The sequence below is a fragment of the Podarcis melisellensis genome (assembly GCF_964234715.1).
Source record: "Podarcis melisellensis genome assembly, chromosome: 7".
Lineage (NCBI taxonomy): Eukaryota > Metazoa > Chordata > Lepidosauria > Squamata > Lacertidae > Podarcis > Podarcis melisellensis.
Window position 1 is genome coordinate 82,132,830 of NC_138539.1, and position 21,527 is coordinate 82,154,356.

Sequence of the window (21,527 nt, forward strand, 5' to 3'; positions counted from 1 at the left end):
CGTGTGAAGAGATGGATTCTGCATAGGGCTGAAGTTGCTTGGCGAGAAATTTAGCGAGATTTTGTAGAGGTGAGCCTATGGAGCTGACTATTGGTCTGAGTGGTGTTCCTTCTTTGTGTATCTTGGGGAGGCCGTAGAGTTTGGGGCATCTGGATGATTTTTCTCTGGGGATGATTCTTAGCTGGATTTCTTCACTGATAGGAGAGGCTTTTATTTTGGATTTGGTGGTTTTTTCCAGATAAGTGGTGGGATCTGTTTTTATAGGTTGGTAGGTAGGATCTTGGAGTAGATTTGATAGTTTTGCTTGGTAGTCCGATGTGTTCATCACAACAGTGGCATTACCTTTGTCTGCTGGGAGAATGATTATGTTGTTGTCTTTCCTCAGGTTGGTGAGTGCTTTCTGTTCTTCTTTGTGTAAATTGCTTCTGGGTGGTTTGCTGGAGCAGAGGATGTTGGTGACTTCAAGTCTGATTTTATTGGCTTCATCTGGGTTGATTTTGGTTAGGCTAGCTTCGACTCCGCATATGATGTTTTCCGTGGGGATGCGTCTCGGGGCGACTGCAAAGTTGAAACCTTTGGAGAGTACTTTGGTTTCAGTTGTGGTGAGGATCCTGTCTGATATGTTATGTACTGTTTGTTTCATGGGTTGTTGTGGAGGGTGGCTGGGCTTCTGGCGTTTCTCTAGTTTGTGGAGTTTGTTGGTGTGTGTGTCTGTCTTATGTGAGGTCTCCGTTTCAGCTCTCCAGACGGCTAGTTGTTTGCATTTGTCCCAGAGAGCAGGGTGGATTTTGTTACAGAGTTTGAGGTGAAGAGTGAGCAGATCTTTGTTGGTTTGGTTTAGTAGGTATCTTTTCTTGTGTAGTTCGTTTCTGATTAGGGATAGTTCAGTTCGTTTCAGGATCCTTTCGGTAGCTGGGGTTTTAGAATGGAATTTAAGTTGGAAGCATGTGGGAATTAAGTTGTTGTCTCGGCAGTTGCGTAGGAACAAGAGATCACATAAGATGGTGGCTCTTCGGACTTCTAGTTTCTGGCTGACAAAGACCACTTGACAACTGAGTTACAGAATCTCTCAAATGTGTTAATTGCCAATGGATACCAGCAAAACAGGGTTACGAAGCTAATCCAAAAAGAAACACCCCCCAAAAACCAAGACACAGAAGAAAACAATGGCATGGCCCTCCTTCCTTATATCAAGGGCACTACAGATAAAATTAGCAAAATCCTCCATAAACACAATATCAAAACAGCCTTTTGCACCAACCAAAAAATAGCCAATATCCTCAGAAACCCCAAGGATAAAATCCAGTTGGAAAACCAAGGGGTCTATGAAATACCCTGCAAAGTCTGCCCAGCCACGTACATTGGACAAACAAACAGACGAATAAATGCACGTATCGCAGAACACAAGAATGCCGTCAAAAAAGAAGAAAAAACTTCCTCTCTTTTCCAACACATGAAAGAAACAGGACACGAAATTAATTTTGCAGATTCCAAATTGCTCTTTAACATGGAACATCACCACAAGAGAATAATCATGGAAGCCATCGAGATAGAGAAACACCCTCACAACATGAACAAGCGTGACGACACATCCCGCTTGCCAGACATCTGGAAATTAGCCCTCCCCACAAAAACTGACACCAGATCCAGAGGCACACAGAACGCCATCACCAATCAACCACACCAAACCCAAACCCAGACCCTCTCCACAGATAAATTACAGACACCATCCAGTAGCCAAACCATGGTGGCACCTCCGGATGCTGCACCCCCCTGCAATCCCTACACAGATCTGGCTGACACAGGCCACAAAACCACAGCTCGCCCCTATACACGAAGCCAAGCCAGAGCACAACTAAGTGCAGTACAGCCATCTTCTCAGAAAAACTCTTCACAAAGTTCAAGAGGTCAAGACACAAAGACTTTAGCAACTAATCCACACCTAATGACCCACCTAAGTGGTACTCAGGATATCACTCAAGAAATCACTCAAGATATCCCTCAAGTAATTAAGGAACAAAAGAAGAAAAGGCACACTAGCCTGGGAACTTCCTCTCTGCCCAGAACATTGGAGGCTATACACCACACCCCCTCAACAGTATTTATAGGAACTCAAACACTGAGATCCTGCTCTGTTCCAGTAACAAGAAGCCGAAAGCACCAGCCTGAAGATGACGAGTGAGACCTCGTCGAAACGTCGCCTAGACACCCCAACTTTTACACGGGAAGACACCCGAGGACACCAAAACCTGCATATATATATATTGTCTCCCTCTTCCTCCTCCCTGGAAGAGTCAAGCTGGGGAGGCGGTCTCCACCATTCCTCCTCTGTCCAGTCTCTGGCAATGAGAGTCATCAGACCATCCCCTTTTTTGCTCTTCAAAATATTTGGAGATTCCATTCTACCTTTTGTTGCAGATATGTGGGATTGTTACATGTCACATGTCTGTTTATATTCCAGCACAGATTGCTGGGTCCCATGAGCGGAACATCCGCTCTATGTCTTGCTTTTGTTTTTGAGTTTCTCTCTGAGAGGACGGTAAGGAGAGACGACACGTTACTTGGTCCTGATTTATGTAAAATAAATCCGTAGTTTTAGTATGTATCTGCAGCCTCAAGCCTCTTCTGTTGTACAGTTTACTCTGCTAAGTAAAGGGTGCTCAAGTCAGCAAGCTTGAGACGCTGATTTACGTTGGAGCCAGCAATCGATGAATCTCCACAGTGCGAAGGCTGAGAGGGAGACGATCCATCTGGGGCCGAGCCAGCTGGCCAATCGACCTCCAGATGCCGACACAAAATATGTCAATAAGGGAGAGGGCCTACTTTTTGGTTTCACCCTGACTACAGAATACCTACCTTAATGTCATTTTGGTAGGCGCCAAATATCTTCTTTTATTTTCCTCAGGCATATGTCCCTCTGCTATTGCTTTCATGGTGCTTTAGATAGGTTTTATTTCTTCTGACGGCCTTTATGATACTCTTTTACATTGTGTTTATTACATTATTTTTTTTTTAAAAAAAATCCAAGCCACCATTGTTTAAAGAGCATAAATCCCTAGAATAAATAAATAACTAGCCTTTAGAACAGGGGTAGGCAACCTAAGGCCCATGGGCCACAAGCAACCCACGGGGGTCATTTAACCGCCCACGAGCTACCCCTGAACCGAGCCGCCCACTCGGTGAGTCCCTGTGTGCTGCACTAAACTGGTGCAGTGCGGCATGTGGACTCGCTTCTGTGGCGCCAGAAATTGTGTCTGTGCATGCGCAGATGACAAAAATCGCATCTGCGCAGACACAGACACCGGAAATTGTGTCTGCGCGGATGCAGATGCTGGAAATCGCAGGTGTGTGTGCTCACACACACACACGATCCGGCCCATGGAGGGATCTCCGCTGGAGTGAACCAGCCCAGGTGAGATAAATCTTGATGACCCCTGCTTTAGAAGCACAGGCAAAGTTCTTTGTGGAACCGTGATGGAAGAGAGGGAGAGAGCCCAGCAAGAGGCTGTGACTCTCCTGTGGGGGCAATTTTTGGAGCTACAGGCCAAAGAGCCCCAAAGAGCCTGAAACACTATGTGCATCCCTAATGCTGCACTTCTGGCGTGGCGCAGTGGTTGTGGGAAACCCAGATTCACACACACACCTTCAGAGCCAATTTAAACTTCATAAAGGCAGGCATGTTTCCAGTGAGGAACGTACAGAGGCCACCATTTACTAAGTTCTTATTATGTGCACAGGTGGGAATCAAACCACTTGCGGAACGGCAGTGCCCTTGAAGCTAATGGGATATCTCTGGAGAAAGTGGTTTTTGGAGATGACTGCATGGCGACCACTGCACAGAAAGGAAGACTGAAGAGCAGAGATCTGAGTCCCAAACATTTTCTTTTCCCATTGTCCCCTTAGAAAGAAAACAAAAAGGAGAGATAGTAATGTGAAAGGGTAAAATTTCTATCAGAATTTATTCAGAAGCGAGACACGGGCGGGAGGTGGAAGCATGTACTAATATGGTCCATGGCACTAAAGTTTAATATTACTATCCAAATGCCATTTATCTTTCCCCTTTTCCCCATCAGAGTAGGGGGTTTATGTTGGAGATAATGTGATATTGCAGCATAAGCCCTCCTCAGATTTCAAACAGGTCAACTTGTCAAAGCTTTTTAAGGGAGCCAATTACATTAATTTTCCACAGCAGAGAAATACATATTTCATTTCCATCTCCCACTAGAGATGGGGCCCAGGGATTCTGTTTCTAGAGGCTCTTATCACTAAGTAACATTCATACCCCCAAAGGAACCTTTGGCAGTCACTGGTCCATTGATATAATTGAGCAAGCTATGCGCCGTCTGACACTGCCATGGCACTCTTCAATGGTCCTGTGCGCTAAGCACTCAGAACAATGAAGCTTTAGAAGACTGCCACATTGTCAATAAATTTCAATTACACTAATTGCCAAGAGTTCAATGAGTGCATTTTGAAAAAGCAGGGGAAAGGACGAATTAAAAAAATGGAAAGAAAGAAAGAAAAAGAAAAGCACAGGCCTACTGAGACTATAGAAAAGGAAGCAGTAAAAAAGAAAAATGAAACTGCAGTTTGTAATATGGGCATCGGTGTGTGTGTGTGTGTGTGTATGTATGTTTAAAAGCATGATTTAACAAGATTTTACAAGCTGGTACCAGTTTCAGGGATCTTGTTTTACATTTCTTTGTTGCTGTCACCAAACTACACATGCAGAGAGACACATTTATGTGGCATTGTCTTTCAAGGCAGAATCATTTTCTTAGTTTGGTTTTGCCTTGTTGTTGTTGTTCATGTCCTGTTTAAGACGGATAATGCTCCTGAAAGCAGAAGGCAGCAATGTCAGTTCCATGAGCAAATTAGACGGCTTACTAAATCAGCACAGTCAAGCCAAATGTGTCACCTTATGTCAGGGCAGGCATCCCAAATTAATTACAGCTCAGCAGGAAAGCACAGTACACAGACGTATATGAACAGACTGCAGCGGGCATCAATATTGAATGTACAGCATTGTGCACTTTCTGCAGGCAAGTGTTAAGGGCAGGTCGACACAACTTATGAACCACCAAACTGAGCACAGCCTGCCAGTGTCTCAGTGAGCATTCTCTTCCTATATGTGAGCTATTATTTACAGTACATTCCTATACGTGTCTACGCATGTAGAAAAGTTCATTTATTTCTTTGTTTCGGGAATTCTATACCGCCCTTCACCAAAAATGGTCACGTAGCAGTTTTGCAAATAAAGAAGTGATATGATACACAACCAACAGCAAAAATTTGCATACTGTACTTTGCATACCTTTACTTGCAAGACATCGGAGACATCACCTTGCCAACAAAGTTCCACATAGTTAAAGCTGTGGTTTTCCCATTAGTGATGTATGGAAGTGAGAACTGGACCATAAAGAAGGCTGATCGCCGAAAAATTGATGCTTTTTGTTGGAGATAAGCAGTGTCCAGTGCACAGCGGAATGATGAGAAGTATGAGCCAACATGCTCTATACTACTTTATTTACAGTTCAAAGCTGGTAAGTTACAGAAAAACATTTTCCCTCTGCCGGAGCAGAGAAAGCGTCATCTCTCCTCTAAGGCACGGAGAGAATCACAAACTGAAACTGCAAAGAGCAGGGAAAAACAGGAAACCAGTGTACGTCATATCCAGTCTCCCGTTCCCGTGGGAAAACCTCCAACAGTACAGACTCTGTGGAATGTAAACAACCTGTCTCGTGACAAGCACTTCGCTGCACAGAGAAGAAAGCAGAAACCAACATCCTCCCCCTTTCTGTGAACATCTCTGGGCAGCGTGTTCGTACAATATCAGTACAAACCCAACTTCTGCACATAGGTACAGTGTTGATCCCTTGATACAATCTTGGACAATACATCAGCAGGAATTTCATTACCTGGCATATAGGACACCGTTACGAGTCCCTTCTGAATACGTTCCCTAGCATGTTGCACCTTCAATTGCAAGTGCTTCGTGCTTTGCTTACAACCTTCAGAATTCAGCAAAGCCAAACATGCTTTGTTGTCCTGGTAAACCTGGATTGGACATTTGACAGGAATTTTCATGTCTTTGCACAATTGTAACAACCATTCACAATCTTTAAGTGAATAAGACAGTGCATTCAGTTCAGCTTCACAAGTACTTAAGCTAACTGTTGTTTGCTTCTTGCACGACCAATCAAATAGACCCTGATTGTACTTATAGCAAACTCCAGACGTACTTTTCCTGTCTGTAGTGTCACTTCCAAAACTTGCATCTGCAAATATCTCAAGACCACCAGACTTCTGATTGTTAAATCTCAGTCTGTAATGCATAGTGCCTTTCAAATACCGCGCTATGCGTTTCAGAGCTTTCCAATCCTTAACAGTAGGATTGTTGACTTGTCTGCTTAGCAAATTACAGCTTACAGCAATGTCTGGTCTTGAACATCTGGCAATGAAGTTTAGCTTGCCTAGCACACTTCTGTACAGTGTAGTGTCAGAAAATGCTTCTTCAGTGTCATCTACCTGATAACCTGTTATCATCGGTGTGTCCACAGGGTTAGCATCCATCAGGTTTAGTTTGCTTAACACATCAGCAATTTTCCGTGACTGGTGTACTAGAATGTTACCATCTTGATCTCTCTCTATTTCCAGAGATAGGTAGTTGTTTACCTCACCAAGATCTTTCATGTCAAAGTGCTCTTTGAGTTGAGCTAGGGCGTTATTGTACATTGTGACATCTTTCCAAAAGAATAAAAGATCATCAACATAAAACAAACAATAGTTTCTTTTGCCCCTCCTCTTTGACAAATACACATGGATCAGATTTCCCTTGCTTAAAACCTAGAGAAAACAATACTTCAGTGAGTTTTGTGTGCCAACACCGTGCACTTTGTTTGAGACCATAAAGGGACTTTTTCAGAGCACAAACAAATCCCTGTTTTACCTGTACGCCATCAGGTGGAAGCATATAAAGAGATTCACCTAGAGATCCGTACAGAAAAGCTGTATTCACATCATGGTGACTAATGTGTAGATTTTCCTCTGCAGCTAGCTTGAGCATAAGCCTAATGCTCTCATACCTCACTGTGGGTGAGTAGGTCTCGTGATAGTCTTCACCTGGTACCTGTGCAAAACCTCTGGCTACCAATCTGGCTTTGTGTCTGACTATCTTGCCATTTTGATCAGTCTTCGCTTTGAAGACCCATTTGCTTCCAAGCAATTTCATTCCTGGAACTACTGGAACAAGTTCCCATGTTTTGTTCCTTTCCAAGGAATCAAGCTCAGCCTTCATGGCATTTAACCATGGCTCAGCTTCCTTTGAATCCAAATCTTGGATTTCTTGGAAACTTGAAGGTTCAAAAACCTTCTTGGAGCTTTTAACAGCTGTTACTGCTATCTTAGCAAACTCATCAGCAAATCTCTTTGGAGGTCTGCCTTTTGTGGCTCTCTGTGACCTGCGAATTAGCCTTAAGTTTTCAACACTCTCCTCTTCCTTCTTAGGAGAAAAGTGACCTATTGTGAACAATGGTTCCTCCAATTCTTGATCAGAGCTTTCAGAGGGTCGCATAGAGGCTTTCGCACTCTTGAAATCCTCTGAATCACTCGATTCAGTTTCAGACTCAGAATCAGAACCTTCATCAGTGGGTGTGGGTTGTTGCGGTTGCTTTTGACTATCCTCAGTCTCATCACTGTCAACAGGATAACATTGGAAAATTCCCACATTCTCCCCCCACTTGGCATTGTACTCAACACTTCTTGTGAGCTTAATTTCCTTAGAGTCAGTCATCATTATTCTGTAAGACCCTTTCTGATAACCTAGAAAGATACCATGCAAACCACGCTTGTCTAACTTGGAGTGTTGTGGTGAGTGAACCCACATGTCCGAACCAAAAATTTTCATGTGTTTGATGTATGGCTTCTTGCCAAACATCTTCTCATAGGGGGTACAACCAATCGCTGAAGACAACCTGCGATTATAACTGTAAGTGAAACATGAGAGAGCTTCGGCCCAATAACTCTCTGGAAGATTTGCATCATGCAGCAAGGTTTTTAACCCTTGAAGCAATGTTTGATTTGCTCGTTCCGCAAGCCCATTCTGCCATGGCGAGCGAGGACTAGACAAATCATGTTGAATTCCTTTCTCAGCCAGAAAAGCTTCAAACTGCTGAGAAGTGAACTCTCCCCCCCGGTCGGTGAAAAGATTCTTAATCTTCTTACCATGCACATTTCCCAACCAAGCACAGAATTCCTTGAACCTAGGAAAAGCCTCTGATTTCTGCTTGAGATTGTACACAAAAATATACCTGGAAAATGCATCAATAAGAACCATGAAGTACCTATTCCCACCCAAAGAGGGCGCTAGTGGTCCAACCAAATCAGCATGAATAATTTGGTATGGTTCTGTAGCTTGCCTACCAGACACCTTACCTTTCGCAGCCATTTTCACCTTGTTTGCTGCGCATGCCTTGCACTTCATGTGGTACCTGCAGGGTTTAATTGTCATACCTTCAACCAAGGCAGGCATTTTAGATACTGCCTCAAAATGCAAATGAGCAAATTTCCTGTGAAAATCGTGAATACATTCTGCATGCAAACTTTTGTTAGAACCTGCAATGCAACAAGTGTCATCCTGCACAACATCATCATAATACAAAACAAACAAACGATCAACAAATTCAGCATACAATTGATAATCATTTTTCTTTGTGATGATACATCTATTGTTCTTAAAGGAAACGTCAATCTTCTTCTCAATCAGCTGTCCAACGCTGAGCAGATTATGTTTCGCATCCGGCACATAAAGAACATCCTGTATCGATAAGTCCAAACTGTGAAGAACAACAGTTCCGTAGCCTTTACTGGGGATTGTGTGGTCATCCGCCTGGTGAATCGCACCTTCCTGCGGTGTAAAAGACACGAACAGTCGCTTATCGTTGCACATGTGATGCGTTGCAGCTGAATCAACAACGAAGAAAGATCTAGACGTCTTCTGGACCTCTGCAACCTCTGCAACCTTTGCAACCTTTGGAGCGTAGCGTGAGACCATTGCCTTGTGCTGCGTTGTCCTGGACACCGGACCTTTGCCTTTGCTCTGGCCTTTTCCACGCGATGAGCTTCCGCTGCGCTGCTCTGTCTTGGCCCTGGGATATTTGCAATCCCTCTTCATATGGCCTAGATGTCCACACGAGTAGCATTTCACTGCCTTCAAAGCTTTGGCGCCATCTGGTGGTTCCACTGCACTATGGGATGACATCTGTGAAGTCTCCCCATTTCCCATGCAGCCAGCACCCCGCCGATCTGCTCCATTCTGAATCATGGCAGTTTCACAGGCTACTGTGAGTTGAGCATTTGGCTGATCAGTGGTATCAAATTCCCCACTTGCTTCATCCAGCCTTCTGCAGCTAGCCATCACTGCTGCTTTAAATCAAGCTGCTGTATACATGCTGCTTCTGTGTACAGCTGCTTCAATCCAAAGGCAAAATCAAAACAGCCTCTGCATGTGAGCCTGTGCCGCTCTGTATGCTGCGTTGCTTATCTGCAGCTGTTTCAAACTGCATTCCAAAAGCAAGCTCAAAAGTGAAAGTCCCCAAGTGCTTTCTCTATGCTGTGCTAAATTCTTGCTGCGTCATAGAGCTGCAGCTGCACTTTACTTTCGTTTTCCCCCAGCATAGTGTCCCTTTGAGCCATTTGCCTGTGCCGCGGCAAAACCGGCTATAAAAGTTCAAAGTCCAGCCATAAAGCCATTAATTAGAAGCTGGCAGGCTGCCCGGAGCAGTAGCACATACCTTCATCAATCATCTTGACGCGCAGAGCAGATACCTTGCGATCCGTGCCTCTGCCGCTGTTCCGATCCTCTTTGCTCCTTTATTCCTTTGCCAGGAGCCCGACTTCTGAAGACCAATCTCAAAACACTGCATTTTTCTGGGCCCATAACCAAATGTTGGAGATAAGCAGTGTCCAGTGCACAGCGGAATGATGAGAAGTATGAGCCAACATGCTCTATACTACTTTATTTACAGTTCAAAGCTGGTAAGTTACAGAAAAACATTTTCCCTCTGCCGGAGCAGAGAAAGCGTCATCTCTCCTCTAAGGCACGGAGAGAATCACAAACTGAAACTGCAAAGAGCAGTGAAAAACAGGAAACCAGTGTACGTCATATCCAGTCTCCCGTTCCCGTGGGAAAACCTCCAACAGTACAGACTCTGTGGAATGTAAACAACCTGTCTCGTGACAAGCACTTCGCTGCACAGAGAAGAAAGCAGAAACCAACACTTTTGAATTCTGGTGCTGGAGGAGACTCTTGAGAGTCCCATGGACTGCAAGAAGAACAAACCTATCCATTCTGAAGGAAATCAGCCCTGAGTGCTCACTGGAAGGACAGATCCTGAAGCTGAGGCTCCAATACTTTGGTCACCTCCTGAGAAGAGAAGAGAAGACTCCCTGGAAAAGACCCTGATGTTGGGAAAGATGGAGGGCACAAGGAGAAGGGGACGACAGAGTACGAGATGGTTGGACAGTGTTCTCGAAGCTACAAAGATGAGTCTGACCAAACTGCGGGAGGCAGTGGAAGACAGAAGTTCCTGGCGTGCTCTGGTCCATGGGGTCACAAAGAGTCAGACACTACTAAACGACTAAGCAACAACAACAACAACTTGCAAGTAAGGACCTCTCTTGTTCTGTTTTGGGCAGGAGTCAAGATAATCAGCAAGCCTGTGTTCCCCCATCTTCCCCTTGACAAATGTGCTTGGTCCCCCCAAAAAGGCCTGAAGCTGGGTTGAAAGAGATCTAGATTAGGGTTAGCGACTGTGGTACCTTCCTTATGTTTTGGACTACAACTCTCAACCATCCCAGCCAGAATGGCCAATGTTCAGGGGTGATGGGAGCTCTAGTCCGCAGCAATTGGGTGGCTGTTCTGCTGTCACTTTCTCAAGGACCCTGCCATGAGACCTACACTTTTGCACACTATTCCATAAATCACAACAGGGCATACTTCTGGATAATCACGTATAGGATTTCTTTGCATATCTCACTAAGTTAGTCTCAACTGGACATTTAAACTTTTTACTAGGGGTGGGCACTGACCACTGGATTCAGTGTGGACTCTGATTCTGCACTTCAGAAATCAGCCTACCTTGGTCCAAGGTATCCAATTATTTTTGAGGTCCATCCAAGTCTGCCTCCTTCCCTCCCCCTCCTTCCCTCATGTCAGGGAACTGCCATCACAGCCAGGAGTGGAGGTAAGGCTCCCCAGCAATGCCGGAGAAGGGCCCAGCAGGGAGAGAGGGAACTCTTCCACTGGGGAAGGAAATCAGAGTGACACCAGGAAGAAAGGGGAGCAGGGGAGGGCTTTGGAGAGATGGCTCCAGGACTCTTCTACAGAGACCAGCGGGGAGAGCACAGGTCCTCCGCTGGCCACGCCCACCCTGCGCAGAAGACTTCCACGCAGGGAGGCTAGGCGGAGACTTGGCGTCAAAGAACTTTTATGCTGGAAGAAGTTCAGGAAACGCCCACTGACGGATTCTGCCAGTGACTGACACAGCCGCGGAGTAAGGGCTGTGCAGCCAGGGAAAGGTTTAACCAGGCAACTTGGCCACGAGTAGCAGCAACCTACGCACGAGCAACCCCAATTCCCATTACACCTCACTACTGAGAAATCAAAAAACAACTGTAACTTGATTCCTCTTTTGACAAAAGTGGATGAAATTTGCAAGCATACCAGCCCATCCAGAGCGGATAAGGTGTGCTGAAGTACAGCCAAATAAGTTTAAGGGCAGTTGCGCTGCACAACTTTTAAAAAAGGTTTTTGGATGAAATTGGATGAAATTTGCAGGCTTTACCCTGTCGGAGAGCATGAATCCTGCCAAGTTTCAGGATAGCTGCAGTGTTTTTTCAACGAAGTATAGTCTTGGTAGTTTGGGGGTTTTAAAAGGGAATCTCTTAATCTCCCTAAAATTCCATAGGCAACTTTTTTAAAAAAATATTTTTTTATTAAATTTATGGGCAACTGGCTTGAAAATTGCAGACATGCAATTTTCAAAATGCAAAATGTCAGATAAATAGGTCCAAAAGCTTTTATGCTAGGCACCTCTAAATTGGTTTTTGTTTTAGATTGAAAAACTAAAAGGGATTCATTCTCCAGTAAAAGTAATTCCTTCAGGTTGCAAACCTCACCTGTCAGTCACAATAGCAATAGTCCTCCCACATTCACTCTGTTTGCTCTTCCAGCAACCATCACCCCACCCTGGCATTATGCAAACTTAGAGACATCACTTTCATTTTAGCAGATGCTTGTCTGCAGTAATTTTTTCCATGTTGGGATTGCCAAGGTGCTTTAAAGATCCCTGATTCAACTTATGCCACATCATACAGATCTTGGTTCACCCCCAGATAAGCCAAATATCCCTCTGTTTTGCCTCAGGATTTGGGTCATGCATTTAATGCACCTAATTTTTACAGGCTGCCTTGAACTGCAAAAATAGGGGAGCTGGTTGCCAAACCCACAAAAAAAGAGCAGACCAGAGAAAGTTTGGTGGGTTGCATTAGGATTGGTGGGTCATAGGTTGTTCCAACATGATTGATACCAGTTTCACATAAAGGTAAAGGGACCCCTGACCGTTAGGTCCAGTTGCGGACGACTCCGGGGTTGTGGCACTCATCTCACTCTATAGGCCGAGAGAGCCGGCGTTTGTCCGCAGACAGCTTCCAGGTCATGTGGCCAGCATGACTAAGCCGCTTCTAGCGAACCAGAGCAGCACACGGAAACACCGTTTACCTTCCCACCAGAGCGGTACCTATTTATCTACTTGCACTTTGATGTGCTTTCAAACTGCTAGGTTGGCAGGAGCAGGGACCGAGCAACGGGAGCGCACTCCGTCACAGGGATTCGAACCGCCGACCTTCTGATCGGCAAGCCGTAGGCTCCGTGGTTTAGACCACAGCGCCACCCGCGTCCCACTCTGTTTCACATAATTAATCATTATCCCAGACTACTACTGTCAGGAGCGAAGGAGGCAGGTATTCAAGTCTTCTCTTATAATAACACTTTTTTGAAATGTATATTGACCTTTCATAACAGCACTCCAAGGAGTATCACTTATTTACGGATGGATAACTGAGGCTGAGCCATAGAGTACTATCTGGTCCCTCTGCATATATGCAGAGTGTGAAAAGGCTCTTCAGATCACACACTCACTGCAATTCTGCCATTCCATGGTGTTGCACCATTCCTGGTAAGCTAAGGCCAACTAGCAACGTATATATACTTCTCCCCAGAGCCTGAGTGTGGAAGCTTATTAAGGGCTCCGTGGGTCTTGCAAATATCTGCGTGAGTGAGACACAGGAGGTCCTAGGCTTGGCAGGAACACAGCAGCTGGATCATGTCTGGCATTATACTGGCTTGGAAGGGAGAGGCGCAGGCTGCAATATGTGCTATGAAAATGTACATTTTCTACAGCAGCTTTCCCCAACCTTTATTCCTCCCGATATCCTAAGAATACAATCCCCATCATTCCTGGCCATTGTGGCTAGGCAGGGCAGCCACGAGGTGGAGTGAAGGAGCAGTCTTACCTTCACTGCTATCAGAGAAGTGGGGCTGGCACCAGTGCTGATTTCTGGTGAGATCTCACCGGAATCTACCGTCACCACCGCCATTTTGCAACGCCACAATACAATGCAGGCAAAGGATGCTTCAGCAGGGTTGCAGTGGCACGGCACTTCCCATTTTGCCTCAAGTGACAAAACAGGATGTGCTGCTTCTGTTGCTAAGGCTGATGGGAACTGTAGTTCAAACAATCTGGGGGGCTCTAGGTTGGAGACAGTTGAGCTTCTTTGGAGGTTATAGCAGGGGAGCACAGCTATTATATACCCTTGACCGAAGAACAGTACTGTGATAGCCTGGGATTCGGACTCAGAGGCTGAATGTGAGGAATCCCAGCCTGTACAGGAGTCCCTGCCTCCAGAACCAGCTGAGCCTGAAGGGTCCTCACCTGTGCTGGATCCTCAGGTGCAGGCACCAGCAGAGTCTGCTCTGGCTCCTGAAGTGATGGAGACCCATTGCCTGCAGGTGCTCCACTCTCAGCCCCGTCAGGGGAAGCTGAGGTTGCCTCTGGGTCCGGTAACCCTCCAGCCTCTCCTGAGCTGCAGAGGCTCAGGGCAGAGAGGTGGAGGGAACTAAGTTCTTGCAGGAGGAGTGCTTGCCTCCAGGCCAGGAGAGGCGAGCCACCTGTGGACTGGGGCCACCCTATGCCTCAGAGGAGATAAAGGCAAGCCTGCCCAGTCCCAGGTTGCGGCAGCAACGTTGTTGCTAGCCTGTTCCTGCCTGCACCCTGCCCTGCTCTTCTGCCAGAGTTCCTGACCCCACCTGACTCCCCGCCTTGGACCCAGCTACAGCTTTGACGGACAGCCTCCATACCGCACCATTGACCTCAGACTGGACTCGGACCTCGCCTCTCAGTTAGTCCCCCAGGACCAGCACAGGTACACTCCTTCTATCTGGGATGGTCGTCCTCTTCCACCAAGCGTGCAGCTTGGGGAGGGACGCACATGGAGCAGGGAGGGAGCCAGCCAGATCAGCTGAATCAACCCTGGCGATCAATGGGGTGACAGATGTCGCAGCCAGATCACCCTCACATCCGCTTGGAGACAGTTGCTCTACAGCAATGTCCACATTTGGATGGAGGCTTCCCAGCCCTGTTTTATAGGCAGGCCTGGTCAGGGGGAGCCTTCTTGAGATGTAGAGCCATGATGGAAGCTGGACTGCAAGAACAACACGGTCGCTTTTCCTTCCACTCAGCAGTCTCAAGGGCTTCACCACATGGGGCAGCAGTCAACACAACCCAGAAGACTTGCCATCTGAGTCATGACTGGTCTGACAAGTACAAAGATGGATTTTTTGAAACCTCGCATTTGACAACCTAAGCAAATAGTAGGGAATATTTCTTTTTGTCAAGGCCTAGTGTTGAGAATAATTCCAACTAAATTCATGAGAGGAAAAATGTAATGCCAGAGCTGAGGTTGATGGAATGGAAGCATAAGAACTTGAATGAAGGCCTAGGAAGGTGGCGGTGGAGGGGAAGCGTATAATTTGGAAGTGATCACTGAAGCAAGCTACAACATAGCCAGCCAGCTCTTGCTACGTAAAGCTTGTTGAGAAGTCAGTTTAATATTTAAACCAGAGACATGGGTGTTAATATAAAATTGCAGATGAGCTTCAGTTGGAAAATGACACGCCCTGTCAGCATAATAATGTCAAAAACTGCTGTGACATTGAAAAAGGATAAAAATAAGTTAGCAGAGTCGAAGGAGTAGCAGACTACATTAAGGGGAGCGGGGCTATTATCAGATAATGTGGAAAGCAGATAAGTCTACTGTGAGAAGTGATGTGGTCGGAGAAGTGATGAATTAAAATTTCCCCCTCGGGTATGATTGCTGCATTTACATACAAGGAAAAAGAACCAGGCAGAAGTGCCTTTCCTGAGGCCACACACGAAAAATATTTCAGGCTTAGGAAAAGAAACCTGGATTCCTGTAGGGAAACATATATGGATGGAAGGATTTCTGATAGGGCTGGCTAAAAAATAGATGGTTTTCCTGTCCTATTTTTTTTAAAAAAACAAACTAACTAACAAACAGAAATAGATAATAATTTCTTTAAAGAGATCTTTTGGTTTGATCTTAGACTTTGCATGCAATACAGTGGGCTGCAGAACCCTTTTTTGGCTAGCAGACCAGATCTTTATCTCCCCCACCACATGGACCACCTTTGACAGATGTGTGGTACCACCTACATGTCATTCAATGCACATCATTAGGTGATTGAGAGGCAGGTAGTCCCACCCACCTGTCAAAGGTTGTCTGCCAGGTGGGGGGGAGCTACTGGCTTCAAAGCACCACACTGACTTGATTTCCACCTCCTGGACTAAGGCGTGGATCAGAATATAGATATTCATGGGAATTTGCACTTGTGTGAACATTGCATTGTCGTTTTAAGTTTAAAAGCCATATAAAGATATTGTTGTGTTTTGAAATGCACTTATTGAGAGAAAGTGGGTTTATCCATGTGTAAGCTGAAGAAAAATACATTTCAAGTACACATACAGTGGTAACTCGGTTGTCAAACATAATCCGTTCCAGAAGACCATTTGGCTTCCGAAACATTCGACAGCCAAAGCGCAATGAGCGTTTGGAAAATTCAATTGAGAAAATTGAGAAATGCGCCGCAGAAGCCGTTCGACTTCTGAGGCACGTTCAAAAGTGGAAGCATTCACTTCCAGGTTTTCGGCGTTTGAAAACCAAAATGTTTGGCTTCCGAGACACTCGAAAACCAAGGTACCACTGTATATATAAACTTATTTAAAAGCAAATTTTCACAATTCTTGTTTTTAAATGCAAAAACAACAGGCGCATGCAAAAGTTGACATGAATTGCAGATCCATTCTTATCCAGCATAACTCATGGCTCACAGCTGATTTGGAGTTCACTTCTCCATTCCAAACAAAAAACTCACAATCCAAATACTCTTGGAGGAAGAGAGGTTTTAAGAACAGGGTGAGGGAGAACAACCACATAGAACATTTGCAAGAAATGATCAAGAAAACTAACCGAAACAGATAAGCAGTCTGGTTATTTAGTTCATGGCATTCAAAGGGGTTAACATTAAAGAACATCTGTGCTGGCTTTGTAGTTAAGGTAGTTTCACAGAAATCAAGGAGAGGTCTATCCTTCCTATTTCATGGAGAGTGAGATGAAATAATGTTGCAGTAAATGTTAACAATTATAAATACGTAGAGGCCAACATGAAATAACTTTTGTCCAAGTGTTTACAAAGCATCCTGCTCATCCTGACCACATATGTGGCAGAACTGGGTTTCACGTTCCCAGAAATAAAAACAAATCATGGGAGACATTATGCATAGTTAGTAGCATAGCCAAGCAATACGAGTTGGACAAATCTCGTATTGGGTAATTATGAACATCATCTCTAGGACGTTTCTGAGCAATAATTCTGCTGCTAATGATCATAAACACAGGCTGGATCCATTCATCACACATTATAAAATGTGCCATAAGTCGAAGGGAGAATCATCCACTACAGAAAGACTGCTAACAACGTGTCCTAGTTATTCTAAAACATAAAAAATGTTATCAGTGGTGTGTGTGTATGTGTATTCCTTTTTATGAAATTGTTACCAGGAGTTTAATGGGCCACTCTGATGTCTCTCACATTTATCGCAACTTCTTTTCTCCCTATACTATATTAGTACTAGTTCGTCATCATGCAGGTGACACACAAGTTTCTTGCCAATGTGTGTGTGTGTGTGTGTGTGAGAGAGAGAGAGAGAGAGAGAGAGAGAGAGAACACGTTGTCCGTTCATCTTTGAAATGTAGCTGGAGAACTAGAATTTCTGGTCATGCTACATTAAAATGAAAGTGTGTGTGGGAATCCTTATGGCAAATAAGGAGTTTCAATCATTTCCTGTCGTCATTCATTTGTAACTGCCAATAGCCACTGCTTAAATCAATGGCCCTGAAAAATACTGCTTGGCTAGGGAAACCAGAAGGAAAAAAAACTTCAAACAAAAATAAATAAGAATTTATTAGGAATGGATATCTGTCTTCACTGGTTGCATTCATTTTTCAGAAATGGATTTTCCTTAGTTGTTGTCTGTATGGTTTTATAATTAATACTGTCTTAAAACAATAATATTGCTATTATTATTAGTCACACAGAGTACAAGAAATTTTCTACACAGACAAGACAACAGAGAAAAAGGAGGAAAGTAAAGGCAGGAATGAACAGAAAAGAACATGTGTACCGTATTTTTCGCCCTATAGGACACACTTTTTCCCCTCCAAAAATGAAGGGGAAATGTGTGTGTGTCCTATGTGGCGAATGCAGGCTTTCGCTGAAGCCTGGAGCGTGAGAGGGGTCGGTGCGCACCGACCCCTCTCACTCTCCAGGCTTCAGGAAGCTATCCCCCCAGCCCGGCAAGCTCCTGGAGCGATGGCGAGGTTGCGTTGAACCTCGCCTTCACTCCTGGACCCCCAGCCCCAAGGCTAAAAACGAAGCCAGGACAGCAAGCGGGATCCATCCCACTCGCTGTCATGGCTTCTTTGCTCTTTGGGGCTGGGGGGGAATAATTCCCCCCCCCAAATAAGTGCATCCTAAGGGCCTGTGCGCCCTATAGGGCGAAAAATACGTGTGTGTTTTTCAGTTACCACATACCTAGCATTACGCATACAGGATGGGCACATACAAATTCTTTCAAGGGGGAGAGACTCCTGGAAGCAATGCATGGTATTGTTTTGTTTTAACGTCTCTTCTGTGTGGCTAGGACAAGACGCCATTATAAATAGTAATATGTAAACTGCACCCAATCAGGGATAGAACTGTACATAAAATGGTCTCTGGAGAGATGTATTTGATCAATTGCTATCTCTTCTTCTTTTGCAGCATTACAAAACCACAGCACGTCCTCTCTGGCCCTTTGTCAAAACTTCTGGTTCCTACCTTGGTCATCTCTTGCCTTACTCTTGTCATATCTTGGTTCTCTTCACTCCACCAAGTAATTCATTCACTGTTCTCTTTGCTCTGGTCACATGGCACCCTTGTACTGGCTTCTCCCAGATCCAGCACTGGCTCCTCATCCTTTAAAGTCCTCCATGCTCCTACTTATGTTGCTGCTCTTAAATCCTGATACATTGCTGCCCATGGCCTTCACTGGTCCAGCTCCTGCCCATAATATTTGCTGTTTCAGTTCCTCCAGCCCTGTTATGTACTGAAGTTCTCACCCTGGGCCAGCAGGGGGATACTGTAGATAGTTATGCAAATAAGGGATCGAAAGTGACGTTCAGTGATTGGATAGTTTTAGAAAATTGTTACAGTTACATTGTACTGGAGCTCTATATAAGCAGGCTGACTGAACCCTTCAGTTCAGTTCTGTCCTGGCCTATGAACAAACAAGAGTTGTTTGAAGAATCGCTGTGTCGTCTGATATGTTCACCCGCAACTTAACAAGCCCCACTGTCTTTGACCATCCAAAACTATTGCTTGGTCTCTCCAACAGCTCTACTCTTTCTTTTTTCTTGTCCCTTGTGCTTGGAACTGCCTCCCATAATCTCTGTATGGGGCTACCTCTTTTCCTTCTTTAAAACCATTTGATGCAACCCTCTCACCCTCATACCCAACTGTAACTAATGCTAGGTATAAAAAAATGTCCAGTAGCACCTTAGAGACCAACTAAGTAGTTTTGGGTATAAGCTTTCGTGTGCATTCACACTTCTTCAGATACATTGAAACAGAAGTCACCAGACCCTTCTATATAGTTGGAGGGTAGGGTGGAGTATTTCCCAGAAGGGTGGTAGGAGATGGGTGATTGACTTAATGGGTATGGTAAATCTGTTGACAACTGTTAATGACTGCAATTAGTCTTACAGGAAAAAGCAAGGGAAAGTATACAGATGACCAAAAATGATGATTCAGCATGTGTAATGAGACAAGAATCTAATATCTCTATTCGCACCAGGTCTCTCCATAGTTGTCAGTTTAGTAATAAGTTGTAATTCAGCAACTTCTCTTTCAAGTCTATTTCTGAAATTCTTTTGTAATAAGACAGCTGCTTTGAGATCTTGTATTGAATGTCCTGGGAGATTGAAGTGTTCTCCTACTGGTTCTCAGTCTTATGATTCCTGATGTCTGATTTATGTCCATTTATCCTTTGGCGTAGGGTCTGGCCTGTTTATCCAATATAGAGAGCTGAAGGGCACTGTTGGCATTTGATGGCATACACAATGTTAGAAGACGAGCAATTAAATAGGCCTGAGATGGTATGTTTAATGTTGTTGGGTCCAGTGATGGTGTTGTCTGGGTGTATGTGGCAGCAAAGTTGGCATCTGAGTTTATTGCAGGCTCTGGTACCAGTGTCCATGTTAAGTCTGGTTGTTGTATTATTGTGGGTGAGGAAGCACTTAATGTGATACATAAGAGATACTTGTGATTATTATCAACAATCTGTTGTGTGCCACATGACTATTACTGGCGGTGGTAATACGAGTTATGGTTGCCACATTACCAAAATGAAAAGAAAAATGAGATATTGCATCATGGAAAAGAGGATAGAACAAGAGACATATTTGCATAAGATTTGTCCATGCTACTTTAAATATATAAATGCATGCTTAGAAATAATTTAGTTTTTTTAAAAATGCAATGCATTTCATCATAGTGGCAATTGGGAAAATGGTGAGCAGGTGACCTACCATATTTTTCCATGTATAAGGCGACCTTTTTTCTTATTTTTCTTTTGGTGGAAAATTGAGAGTCATCTTATACACGGGTTAATAGGCTAAGTAACTGAGGGCTGGTGCTGCGGCGGTAGCAGGTAAATGTTGGAGAGGAGGCTGCTTACCCGCTCTTCCCTGCTTAGGAAGAGTATTTGGTGAGTGCCAGTATGCAGTGTATTACGGCACCAGTTCCATCAGCTGGAGCAAAGGATCACCGAAAAGCTGTTCAACAGCTCAGCAGACTTACAAAAGAAGTTCAACGACTGTTGAGGGTTCCCAAAAATAGGGGTCGTCTTATACATGAGGTCGTGTTATACACAGAAAAATACAGTGTGTGCCTGTTCAGTCTGCTCTCGCAGCGCTAACTGCTAAAAAGCTAGTTCAAGGCCTGGCTCTGCTTTCTTATTGTTATCTGTCTTTAAACCAGATCTGGACTGGACAATCCTTCAAAGCGAGGGTGCCTTCAAATTGTCGGCATCGCCCTTGAGCCAGTGCCACCAACTAGGCTCAACCACTTCAGCCCCGACTGGGCCAGGCGAGCTGGGGTAGCACTTCCAGAGACCTTCTTCTGCAGGAACAGGTCTAAGTGCTGTGGACTGGCAACTCAGAGCTGTGAGCACCAAACTCACTTCCAGAAGACAACCGTGCCCAGCAGAGTATAGCAGAGCATAAATCACTCGGACGACGGTACTGAAGAATATCTTCTTTTATTCACTAACAGCTACTGTACTATACAAACTATATACAAATGGAGACGCTGGACTGCACTGAGTGTTACAGCTGCTTTCTGCAGCGACCTTATCTACACAGAGATAACAGTAGTCCCCCCCCCTTTGAAGTGGAATAAGTACTGGAGTGGAATAAGTACTGGAGCACAATCCGCCCCCTCCTCTCTGGAAAATCAGCAGATTCTTGCAATGGGAGGGGTGAAATATCCTCACAAATAGAGGACTGTCAAGCGGGACATTTGGCCTAGTATGCTAGCAGGTTTTACGAAGTATCTGACTTTACATGGGAGTAGGGGAGGAAACAGCTCCTTGCCTCAAAAGGCTTACAGTCTAGTTCATGGGGGACGGGTGTAGTCAATGGAGAGAAAGGAAGGGGCTAGAATGGGGGTGTATATGAAAATAAATAGTGTTCTGGGATGGAATCATGGGGGAGTGATTTTCTGAATGCTGCTACAGTATAGCTAGAGATGAGCCAAATTTTCACGAGCTTTGATTCTCATGCCAAAACATGCA

At 44.8% G+C, this 21,527-nt stretch overlaps 1 long non-coding RNA gene across 1 annotated transcript; it reads right to left on the bottom strand.

Moving 5' to 3' along the window:
- Nucleotides 1-3,940: 3,940 nt before the first annotated feature.
- LOC309374890 lies at nucleotides 3,941-11,197 on the bottom strand. The gene is made up of 2 exons (XR_014170751.1): nucleotides 11,138-11,197; nucleotides 3,941-4,835 (listed from the first exon to the last, which is right to left on the bottom strand). It is a non-coding gene; the product is annotated as an uncharacterized lncRNA (long non-coding RNA).
- Nucleotides 11,198-21,527: the final 10,330 nt, after the last annotated feature.